Source organism: Tyto alba, unplaced genomic scaffold (genome assembly GCF_018691265.1).
Source record: "Tyto alba isolate M040663 unplaced genomic scaffold, T.alba_DEE_v4.0 Super-Scaffold_22, whole genome shotgun sequence".
Classification (NCBI taxonomy): Eukaryota; Metazoa; Chordata; class Aves; order Strigiformes; family Tytonidae; genus Tyto; species Tyto alba.
The window spans coordinates 10887980-10900349 of NW_024881296.1; positions in this window are offsets into that span (position 1 = coordinate 10887980).

Consider the following 12370-nt stretch of genomic DNA (forward strand, 5'->3'; position numbering starts at 1 on the left):
CTTCCCCCACCTTTCATTTTGAAGTTCTCTATATCATTCACGAATTCCCTGCCTCACATCCATAGATAATCTAATCAAACAGCTTTTTTCCCTCAAGGTCACTTTGCTTTTCTAAAGGTTTAAATCGGCCAGAATCAATTTGCTGACTGTGCATCACAAACTGAACCAATCTACATCCATTTATATCCAAGTACACACAATAAATATAGTTATTCCCTCACAGAAATAAATGGAGTTTTCATTCTTTTAAAACTCTACATAGCATTCAGACTTAAGGGAGGGCATTTCTTTAAATTAAATTATCCTGAAACAAGAGTCTAAAAATTACAAAAAGCAAATAAGCAGGTGTCTATGTTGATTAAAGATTTCCATTAAAAAAAAAAAAAAAAGGTAATAGAACCATAAACTAGGGGTGTGCGTTTTTTCCAAACCACAGTATAACCTCAAGTCCTTCCCAGAACTCAGCCATTATCACAAATTTTCTCTTCAGACCACACAATTACTAGCAGACATTTAACTTTTATATAATTTCTCAAATATTTAAGGAAACTTCCTTAAACCAACAAATTGCAGATGCATAGTTCAAAGCTGAGGAAACATATTTATGAAAAAAAAAAAAAACAACTTGGCTGTATTCCCTCTAAAATCATAACAAGAGGTTAAGAAGAAGAGTTTGAACAACTATAAATCTAGATGGACAAAGTAATCAGCCAGAACAGTTTAGACAGTCAAGAAATGTCTTTAAAAATTTTGATATTGTAAAACTTGCTTCAGCTTCCAGTATTTGAGAGTCAGTGAGTAAAACACAGATCTTTACTTGAACTATGCTATAATATCAAGCCATTTTGCAAGCAAGGAAAGCTAATTAACCCTGACCTAGACCTCAGAGCCTGAAATAGCCAGGCAGTGAGGTAAAACAAGAAGAAAAGGGAAATAAAAAGATGTAAGACATGTAGGAAAATAAATCTAATTTTGTGTACTCTCTTTCCACAATGTCTGATCTTTGTTACAGGGCACAGTGTCATTCTCTAGTTAATGTAAAGAACTGCTAAACACGAGGATATATACGTGGCTGGCTTTGTCACTAGCTTCTATTTCAGTACTAGAAGCAAACCATGAAGTCTGATAAGGTATCTGACAGATAAATGCTTAGCATAAAAAAATTGTTTTCCCCCTAACACAGCAATGGTTTAAACCTTATTTTTTGAAAGAGAATGAAGACAGAAGCAATAAAATAGGTGGGGGCTAAAGAAAGCAGAGCTTTCATAAAACTGAAATTTTATGCAAGGAAATCAGTCATTCAGCATGAGATTTGCACAATATAAAGACTTGTCTGGTATGAGAGAAGATATTTAGTCACAGGCCTTTGGATAACAGAAGAGAGATGGAGACAAGTGAATAAAGAGGTCATGAGAGTCAAGACAGGAAGATAGCATGAATACATCCAGACTGAAAAATGTTCCACAGTGGAGGAGGACAGCACTACTTATTTAATAAGGAAGCAGATCGAAATCAGATTCCACAATCTCAGTGACTGTATGCCAAATGAAACTTGTGCAGCTGCCAATGGTAAAGAACTAGGATGGACTAGGATAAGAGAGAAGGAGCAAGGAGGATAATTCAGAAAGGAAGGATTGATCCCATTTTCTCTGAAAATTAGTTAGATTATCAGGATAAAATGAATGAAAGGAAAACTAAATCCAAGGATATACAAGAAAAACAAACAAACAAACAAAACCAACCAAAACTGCGCACTACAGAAAAAAAGAATGCACTTCACTTTTCTTCTCAACAAAAAACAAGAATGAAGGTAAGGTTCGGGGAGTCATAGGGAACCAAAATACTTGGAGGCTGGACAAAAAAAGCAAAGAGCATTACAGGTACAGAGCAAAAAGATTCCACTTTTAAAGACTGGTTGTCCTTGCCCAGTAAAATTAATTGGTACCATCTACTTGCTGACTACAAATCATGAGGGAACAAGTTCTGAGCAAGTTTCAGACATGGAGAGCATGGCTCTGTATCTGGGAAGAAGTTTAGCTAGTAAGGAACAAAGCTGACGACTGCAAAATATGAAAAACTCATTTATTAGTCTAAGCCACAATAGTTTTCAGGGATCTCTCTAAAGGCACAAAAAGCCACAATACGGACTGCAAAAAAAGTAAGTAAATGGCTTTTATGTGGCAGAGGGAACTGAAATTTAGTGATGAATTCATAGCGATGTTCATAGTTTCTATCACACTGTCTCCTATGCAGCCTTTGGTCATCTGATAGTGCTACAGGATGCTAATGCAAAGGTTATCCAACTTGTGTGTCTGGCCTCATGTTGCTACTTGTTCTACATTCGTGACTGTGGCTATGTAATTGTGCAATAGAAAATGTTATGTCATTATAATGCAGTTATATCTAGCATACACTCATCAAAGAAAGTGGTTTCATATTGGCTCAGATTGTTTCAAACAATTTGATAGTGGAAGAATAAACAGAAGTGAAATCTGGCTTTAGCTCAGTTAGTTCACCTCAGACCAAAAGCTCACCTAGTAAAAAGCAGCAATCAAACCACTTCCTTTGGTGTGCAGCAGATGTTCAGAAGTGACCAATGGTTACGCCCACAGATTCAGCCACAGCTCTTCTCCGTTGACTTCATGTTTCATTTCTGAGTTGTTTGGAGATTATTGCTATGGCCATATTAGCATTTCTGTTCTCATAAGTGGAAGTATTTTCCATTCCCCTAAAACATCAAACTTTGCAAATACGTTAAGGGGAAGGACCTTGAAACCTGGAGCCAACTTTGCAATCGAGACTGATATCTTGGAAATTAACAAACACTTTCACAGCAAGATTCACATGAGGCCTGAGACTCACGTTCAGGAAGCAAACTGCAGATATGGAATTGTAGGTACACATCCCTGCCTAACCACTTTTTTATCCAACTAAATGTCACTTTAGTTTGATGAAGCATGTTCCAGTATATTGTTGTTAACATTATAAACACCAAGATTGCTTTGTCAGTCACAATACAGCTTCCAATTGTCCTTCCCAACCTCATCCCTGAGGGTACACACAATATCCCAATAATTTGAACGCAGGCACCCGTGACAACGGAAGGCCAGCATTCATTAATTAGAGCAGGAAGAGGACAAAGCAATGATCTTGAACTGATGATAGGCAATTTAACAGTGACATGAAAATGTTTCAGTTCTAAACGTTACCAGGTAATAATGCTGTTATCACAGGGTACTAGTGCTGCATCCACAATAGTCCTCTTTGCTCAGGCCTCTCTCCATTTCACTACCTAGCACTTGGGCAGTGCTACCTGGATAACCTTTCCACACCAGCAATTCAGAGAGAAATGAACAGAAGTCACACTTCCTCCTCCTCATACACAATGCTGCTTCCTGAAGCCTGCAGAATAGCAAAGAATTGCCACTCAGTAATGCACTCTGTGGGTGCGGAGAGGGATGTGCTTTGAGGCAATGATTCCACGTGTTAAAGCGGCCAAACTTACACTGCAGTATTAATTCTGAGTCAAAAATCCTCTAAGAATAAGTCCTACAACTCCGGAGAAATGAGATACAATCAGTAGCAAAAGCTTAGTGAAGTAACAGAGGGGCCCACCTTCCAGGCCTGCCCTTCCTCCTCAAACCACCACTGTCATATATCCTAAAAGTGAGAATGCTGTCACAGTATTTACTGATATCAAATATTCATAGCTTCATCCATCAGCATGAGGAAGTGAAGAGTTTTGCTACTTCAGCACACTATCTTTTCTGCAATATTCCAAGACCCTTCTTTGCTCAGCTCTCTTGCCAAAAAAGACGTTATTAATTTATTGTCATAGTGGAAGCCAAGCAGCTCTAAAACATCTCTAAACCAGCCTTACAGAAACTGTCTCCAGAAAAAAAACAGCACCATAATTAAGAGGCAAGAAATCAGGTATGATCTTCAAAAGTTCCAACAGACCATTTAAAAGGTGATATCTCTTTCCTTTAAAAATAAATAAATTATCACTTAAACAAATGCAACACTGATGTCCAAGCCCAGTAAAGCACCCCTACCAACAAGGGAACCTAGCACATGGTAAGGTCCAACTGGCTTTACTTAATGTTGATAAAGTATTTTTGCAGATTTTCTTGGAACAGTGTCTAAAACATTACAGTTAAACATGTGAAGCAGCAAAAAAGGGAATGGAAAAAGGAGCTTTCTAGGGCATCACAAGTGGGACATAATGCATGTTTAATTTTTTTTTTTCAGATCTTTAACTTTTAAAAATTGTGTTTAATTAAAAGAAACATATGTACGTTAGGTCAATGTTGCTCTAGTCACCAAATGCTTTGTGATTTGTAAGTATTACCAGTTTTAACTGTACTGCTTTAGTATTTCACCTCTGTAAATTATATTAAATTACTTGAAAAGAGAATAACCAAGCATCTCCACCATCCACTTGTTAAGCAAACACCATTTACTGCATCCACCTTTAGGCACCAATCTTACATGCTGCTTCTTATGTATAACAGTGCAATGTAATACAAGGGTTTGGGGTCCAGGGTCTTGTTTGGCTGTGTCTTGTTCTAAACAAAGGATTTCACTTTCTGGAATTGCTAGAGGCTATGGAAAAATGGGAAAGAACTCCCTTCTATTTGCTTTGCTGTACTGCAACTAAGTTATATCCAGGACAAGCAGACAAACTATAGTATCTTCCCAAATTATTTCTCAGAGAGATGAGGAAAAGATTGAAAGTAGTCATGATTACCAGAGAAACACATCCACTACAGAGCCTTGGAGGGCTCTAACTCCTAGTTACGCTGCTGGCAGCATGAGTCAGTTCTGGGTTGCTGAGAAACTACTCTCCCTTTCCTGTGTTGTTTTCCCTCATTAGGAACACACTGGCTTCAGAAAGCAAGACTCTAACTGACCTGGTAAACTCATTTCTTGTGTAGTGAATTCAAAGTCCAACTTGCTCTCTGGGGCCTGAATTTCACTCTTCAGCTACAGTGTTCCAGCACTGAGACAGCAACCATCCTTTCCATCCTCTGCCTAGATTTTTTTCTCTCAATCAATCCTGCACTACTTTTTTTTTTTTTTTTTTAATACTTTACATACAGGCATACTGACTCTTCAGTCCACCCAGACAGGCAGGAGCTCAGAGGAGTCAGCCAGACAGGCACTCAGAGCATCAGCACAGGGTTCCAAACAGGGCCCACCTTCCCAAGGTGCAGAAAAATCCAGAAGCCTTTCTCAGGACAGCTACAGCTTCCTGACTTGTACAGCAGGATGCCTAAGAAGTGAGGACAGGCTTCGTAATCCCAGAGATTTCAAAATCCTGTCTTCATGGCAAAGACCTCAGAAACCACAGCTCCCTGAGGTACACTAAGGAAAAGGGGCTTTGGTCTCCTGACCCTGAGGAATCCTACCTGACAAGGCTTCTTTGAAACCTCATCCCAGCAGCATCCTAACAACCCAGGGAGCTCAACACATAACACAAGAGAGGTGTTTAATATGAGTATGGGAGATAACTATGGGAGAGAAGAGTGCAGGACAGAAGACCCCGGGTCACAGATGGGAGCAAAGACAGACTGAGAAACTTTCAGGTATGAAGCAAGTAGATGAATTCGAGACAAATTAGGACCATGAATTTAAAGGAGAGAGGCCGTTGTAAAAAAAAACAAAAAAAAAACAAAAAAACACACCGTTCTGACACATATCAAGTACAGTTAGATCAAAAACAGAATAAAAGGACATAAAATAGGATTTTATTGGCAAAGAGGGAGGTGGAGATACAATATGAGAAAGAAAAAACAACTTTAGCATGCAGAAAAGCATTTTTCTCTGGAGACATTAATCTTTCGAAAAAGCTATGTATGGTATTCCTAGGATCACAGAAGTATGTTTTGCATGAGGGTGTCCTGTTTGGGGCTGGCCTAGAGCTCCTGTTGGTCTGGCAGCGGGAGGAGCTGCAGCCCCCTGAGACCCCAGGGGCTCCCCAGGGCCCAGTGCCCTCACCTGTGTGCGGGGGCGGGGGGAGCACAGCTGGAGGGCTGGGCCCCGATTGGCTGATATTCCATGTCATGTGACATTGTGCTCACTATATAAGGGCAGGAGTGAGGGGGGAGGGGCTCTCACCTCTGGGGGTGTGGCTGTGGGGCCTTGGTGTTGGGGATTGCCAGCTGGGAGCAGGTGGGTGGTGAGCAGCTGTATGGTACATTACCTGCTGATACTGCTGTCAGTGTATTATTCTGTTGCTGTTATTAAATTGCTGTTATTAAACTGTCTTTATCTCCACCCGCGAGTCTCCCTTTGCCCCTCCGATACCCTCCCCATTCCCAAGTTGGGGGGAGGGTGGGTGAGTGACTGCGGGGAGTTTAGCTGCTGAGTAGGCTCAAACCACAACAGAGGGGAAGAAACTAGAAAGAAGGGCTTGTAAAAGACCCAAATACAGGTGCACATAAGCAATTTCAAACAGAAGATGTACTATTTTTGAAGCCAAAAATTGCATTTGCTTTGTATTTTGAAGTGTAGCATGTAAGGCAAAGGCTTTTACACATTCCACAAACTATGCAGACCTAGGTTTTCTGTAGGCTGTCAGGAAAATGCTATTTCTACAGGAAAATAGTATTAACTTCTCAAAAACCAGTGTGTGATACAAACCCTATCATAGGATTAGTAAGCACCATTCCAGTAAGAGGAGAGTGTTTAGGAAAAGGATGCTTGATATTTTAATTTAACAATTCTCTTAATTTTGGATTTTAAATAAGATTGAAAAGTAGATCCTGACACAGACTAAATTCAAGTACGGGTAAGTAGTGTACTTTGTGGGGAAAACCAGAACTCTAAGGAATAAGTTATCTTCTGGTATTTCTGAGCACTAATCAGCAGTTGAATATCAGTGCTAGGTGATGGTTGTTTTATACATGCAGCTGCTTTTCAAGTTGTTTCAGCAACTTCAGGCAAAATTTCCACTGACTTCCCCAAGCTTTATGAGTTCAAAATCTACAGACAGCACTCCATTCTCTATTTGAAGACCATTTATTTTTTAAAAAATAAAACTAAAATTTAAAACATTTAAATAAAAGACAGACTGTTTCATGATCATTATTATTGTGGGAGAACTCAAACTTTAATCGCATTTGTTTCCTATGGCATCTGGATACTGCTACAGACTCAAGATAGCAGACATCTCCTCCAAGATGCTTCTGCTGAGACTTCAATTGCTGAAAATAATACCAATTTTTGTCACACTTGCATCTTTTAAGAGCTCAGTCCTATCACCAAGTCCTTGTTTTACACGGCTGTAGAACTGCATTTCTATGGGAAATTAAAAAGGTTACTCTCCATTTACTTACTATGAGGAAGTGTGGCACCACGGTTTGCATCTATACGGCTAACCTGTCCTCCCTCAAAAGAAGGCAGACTTCTTCCCTGCTGCCTGTGGGAAATGGTCTCTAGCCCACACTACCCATCACAAGGCATTGTCAAAAAGAGCAGTGATTGCCTCAGGTGAAAATCACACCAGGAAACTCACTAAAAATGGCATCACTGAACAGTGCTGAAACACAACCCCTAGTCCTGCTACATTTCCTAACATAGACATAGCCTTAAGGCCTAAACTGGTTATTGTTCCCTCCCACACCCCTATTCCAGCTAGTGCACAAGGAGAAATGCAATCACATCACATGGGTTGTCTGAATAACTGACTTGTGGTCTTGTGAGAAAGGTCTTTTGAAAAAGACTGCGCTCTCAACTTTTTCTGAGCTCTCCCCAAGAGTGATATCATATCTTGTGATGTAGCAGTACAAAAGTAACAAGGTTTAAGATAACAGCTTCTTTATTCATTACAGTTACTGTGAATATTCTACTTAGAATTATTTTCAGACTATCATATTAAAGACACATTAAAGATGTGCAACTCCTTCCCACTCCTTTAAAAAAAGATGGGGGAGAAAGAAGCTGAACTAGAACAGTTTGTGAAAATAACACATCTAGTACTGAAAAATCACAAAGGCAAGAGCTACACCCTTAAAATAACCTTTTTTAGTTTAGTACAGACACTCTTTCTCATTTCCAAATTTAAGCAGGTATCCCTCCTACCAATTGTAGGGCAAACACTGTCATGTTGAGAAGTCCTTGGCTCTCTAGAAGCATACATGTTCAGTGCCTTATAAAAATAGTTCTTGGTTGTTCTTGCTACAAGAATTATTTGTTTCGGACTAATTTCTCATTTCCAGGAGCCCAGACCTAGTTCTGTTTTGGTTAAATTACAATGTGTTAGGAAACCTCCTGACTTCCACTGCATGATATAATCGTACTGACAAGATTCACTTGCCAAGGTAAAACATGCAGTGATAAGGGAATGAATAAGCAAGCATTCAAAAGGCTGGTAATATCATCTATTAAAGCTGTTTAACACTTCTCTTAAAAGTGTTGAAGTTGCTTAGAACTCTACCAATAACTGTTGGGCTAAATTTATTCCCGCAAAAGGTGTCGGTCCTAGGCTGATTTTTTCTGATGTCTTCACCAAGATGCTGAAAGCTGCCACGTGCAAGCATTTCCCCACACTTGTTTTGGACTCTTATAAGCCAAGCGGGAGGCCAGAGATCCTACATTTTGAACCACTGTCTTTTTGGGGGAAGCAAATTGTGTATTTCATATGACAGTTCCACAAGAGATGGAGAGGAACAGATCTAGATGAAGAGCAAAGACCTTCCTCCTGGAAAGGCCAACTCAAAAACATGAAGGAGTTTTAAGGGGAAAGCGATACTAGAACTCTCTGGTCCTAACAAAAGGACATGACCTGAGAATCCAAGGCAGTAGTAGACACTGGAACAGGAAAAGAAGCTAGAAGGAAAGTGAGAGTTGGTGTGTAGGCAGAGAGACAGATTGCACATGGATCTGAAGGAGGACAGATACTGTTTTATGCTGCTGAGTAATCCTGGAGTCACTTGTCCACAGAGGTACCTTTCTTAGCTGTACAATGAATTTAGGCATATTGATAGAATATGACAAGTCTAAGGACAAGGAAGACTGAAGGCTGACTTTCTACATGCTCGGACTGTCTGGGTTAGAAACAAAGTCTTCAACCTGTTGCAGTCCTTCTAGTGTACTTTAGGAGGATAGTATCTCATATTTCCCAGTGAGCTCAAAAACTTAATAACCTGCATTATCTTGTTCCAAGAAGAAATGTCATTGTGGTGAATTGTATTTTGTGCTGATGAACCAAGGACTGGTTTTAGCATTTCTTCACCTATAGAAATTTAAACTTTTAAAGGTGTTCTGCAAAGGTTGAAACAATGAAGGTTTAAGTTTATATGAGAACAGAGTTAAGTAGTTCATGAAATTCAACACTTCATAAAATTCTTTGTTACAAATTAACCTCTGAAAGTTAATAAGTCGGGTCTATAAGACATTAGAGTTAACCCTTCTCCCACCCCATCCGTTACCATATGTCCCTCTCTATTGCTATTAATCTTTAACTCAGTATCACCTTCAAATAGATTCATCTAGGCCTTTCAGGAACAGAAGTTGGAGACAATCTTCAATGATATTCGAATCAAACTGACTCTCACATGGAATTGTTAATGCTGACCCAAAGACTTTTTCTGCTAACTTTAAAAACAAAAAACAAAACAAACAAACAAAAAAAAGAAGATTTCTAACATTACAATTTTTTAAATCTTCTCTCCAATTGTTTTCTTTTAATCAATTTAAATGGGCAACTGCCTGCCAAGTTTAATTGGATTTCCTTCAATTTTGTATGCCTCTGCATTTAAGCAAAAAGCACTGTGGAAAAACTGAGTAATTCATGTCGTAATTGTTCATTGGACTTTCATAGAATTACAGTACCAACATCACCACATATGCCAATATGTAATCAAAGGTATATTATGACGTACATTGAGTAGTTTAAAAAAAAACACAGTGCAATCAGAAATCATTGGGAAGACTGCTAATCAAGATTTTGCCTTGCATTGTTGCTCACATTTGTCTCCTAGATATTCATCCTTTTTCCCCTTTCCCCACATACAACAAAGTATTTACCTTTAGAAAATAAAGAACCCTTCAGAGCAGGCTTATTATTGGGTGTGCTTTTGTCGTACAATAGAGGAGTGTGCTCCACTATATAAGTAAATATTATCTCAAAGTAAACACCTCACACAAATGTACTGACTATATTTCACTTCTGCTTTATGATTTGTTCCAAACATGGAAGCCCATTTGCTGCCTTCGCTACAAGGTTTACACTGCAGTCAAGGCCAGACTTAGCACTTACCACCCCCAACCTGCCATCAGCCTTCCTTGTATGCAAAAAATCGAAAGTGGATAAGAATGTTATAGTGAGCAAACTTATCACATGCACAACCCACTCTACATTAATATATTTGGCTTAATTTATATTAAAAAGCCCCTTCATATTTCAGGAAGCAGAAAATATTTCAGTTCTGAGCTTGACTTCCCATTTTATAGGAAATGGCTTATTCTGTCACCTTCCCCACTGTTTTTTGGTAGCCCCCAAAGCAGCATCCTAAAGACTAAGTGAGAACACACATACTGATCTGTTCCTGAGGTGATTATAGATGCTACTGCAAGCATGTTCCCAGTTCTGTACGTAGTGTGATTTTTTTATTCTTAAATAACCTGACAAATCCGCATGGTGTCTGATCCTCTCTCTCGATACCACTATCACCAGCACTTGACTTCACTTCCACCACCTGTAGGCAGCTCTTTTCAGCAGCTTTCTTTCCTACTTACCTCTCTCACCAGAACAGTGGTATCTACAGCAAGGACAGATGTCCCAGACCTACAAAAGGCAGGAAGGGAATGAAGCTGGATCATTACAGTTGGACTCAATGATCTTGAAAGTCTTTTCCAATCTAAATGATTCTACGATTACGACATCACTACAATGTTGATTATGAGTGTTCTGAGCAGGGTAGAAGAACAGTGCTCAAAACATTCAAGGTTCCTGCTTACCCATCTGTACCACGCCTCCCAGTTTGATGGCTGTTCTTGTTATTTTTCAAATATCTCCACACAAGTCAAAACCTCAGTGAGAGTATTGTTCAATCCACAGAGGATGATGCAAGGATTACAACATTAATAGACTGTTTCTGTTTTCAAACATATCCAAGAACACTTGTTTTGCTGTCCTGGGTTGAGTGAGTGATGGAGTTTTTTGGTGGCAGGGGAGGGGGCTATCGGGGCAGCCCCCTGTGAGAAGCTTCTCGAAGCTCCCCCAGCTCCACGTCAGCTCCACTTCTGTTTGGGAAATTGAGCCAATCGGCTGCGCCTCTGCGATAACGTATTTAAGAAGGGACGTGGTGAGGAGCAGTTGGACTGGTGAGGAGGAGTTGCTGCAGCTGCATGAACACCAAGGTCAGTGGAGGAACGGAGGAAGAAAGGAGGGGGGAGGTGTGCCGGAGCAGAGACCCCCCTGTATCCTGTGGGGAGACGGCAGGGCGGCCCCCCCCTGCCACCCATGGAGATCTACGGTGGAGCAGACATTGATTTATGGCCTGTTGCTCCTGCTCAGCTGATCAAGGTGCTGTGCCTGAAGAAGGCCGGGGTCTCATGGGAAAAGGTAGCCCCACTGCTGTAATTCAGTGCTGGGAGGATTGCAGCATGCGGGGGTGTCCCATGACGGAGCAGCTCGGGAAGGGCTGCAGCTGTGGGAGGGAATCCAGTCGGAGGAATTTAGTGACCCATGACGGAGCAGTGTGGGGAACGCTGCGGCCCATGGGAGGAACTCATGTCAGAGAAAGTTTGTGGAGGACTGTCTCCTGTGAGAGGGGGACCACGATGGAGCAGGAGGAACAAGTTTCGGACACTCCCCTCACCGAAGATGAAGAAAGTGGCAGCGCTGACTGCACCCCCTGTTCCCTGCCCCTGCGCCACTGGGGGAGGAGGTAGAGATATCGGGAGCAGAGCTGAGCCCGGGAAGAAGGGAGGGGTGGGGGGAAGGTGTTCTCAAGATGTGGCAATGCTTCTCACCGTCCTACTCTGTTATGTGTTGTTAGTGTCTGTAATAAATGTATGTTCTTTTTTTTCTTCCCCTAACGAGTCTGCCTTTTGCTCGTGATCATAATGGGGAATTTTTCCCCATCCCAGTCCTATCTCGAACCCCAAGCCTGGCTCTCTGTCCCTTCTCATTGCCGGAGGGGAAGGGAGAGAGAGCTGCTGCATTGTGGTTGGCTGACACCCAGGCCTAAACCACGACATTTGCTTTCATTCCCCTCCAAAGAGAGTGAGAGAAAAGTTCCTTTATTTTTAAATATATCTCCAAAAGTGGAGAGTCATGGTCCGAGACTCTAAAGGTCCACAAATAAAACTGCCAATTTTGATTACTCTGGGAATAAAAAAATGTTTGTAGTATTTGTTT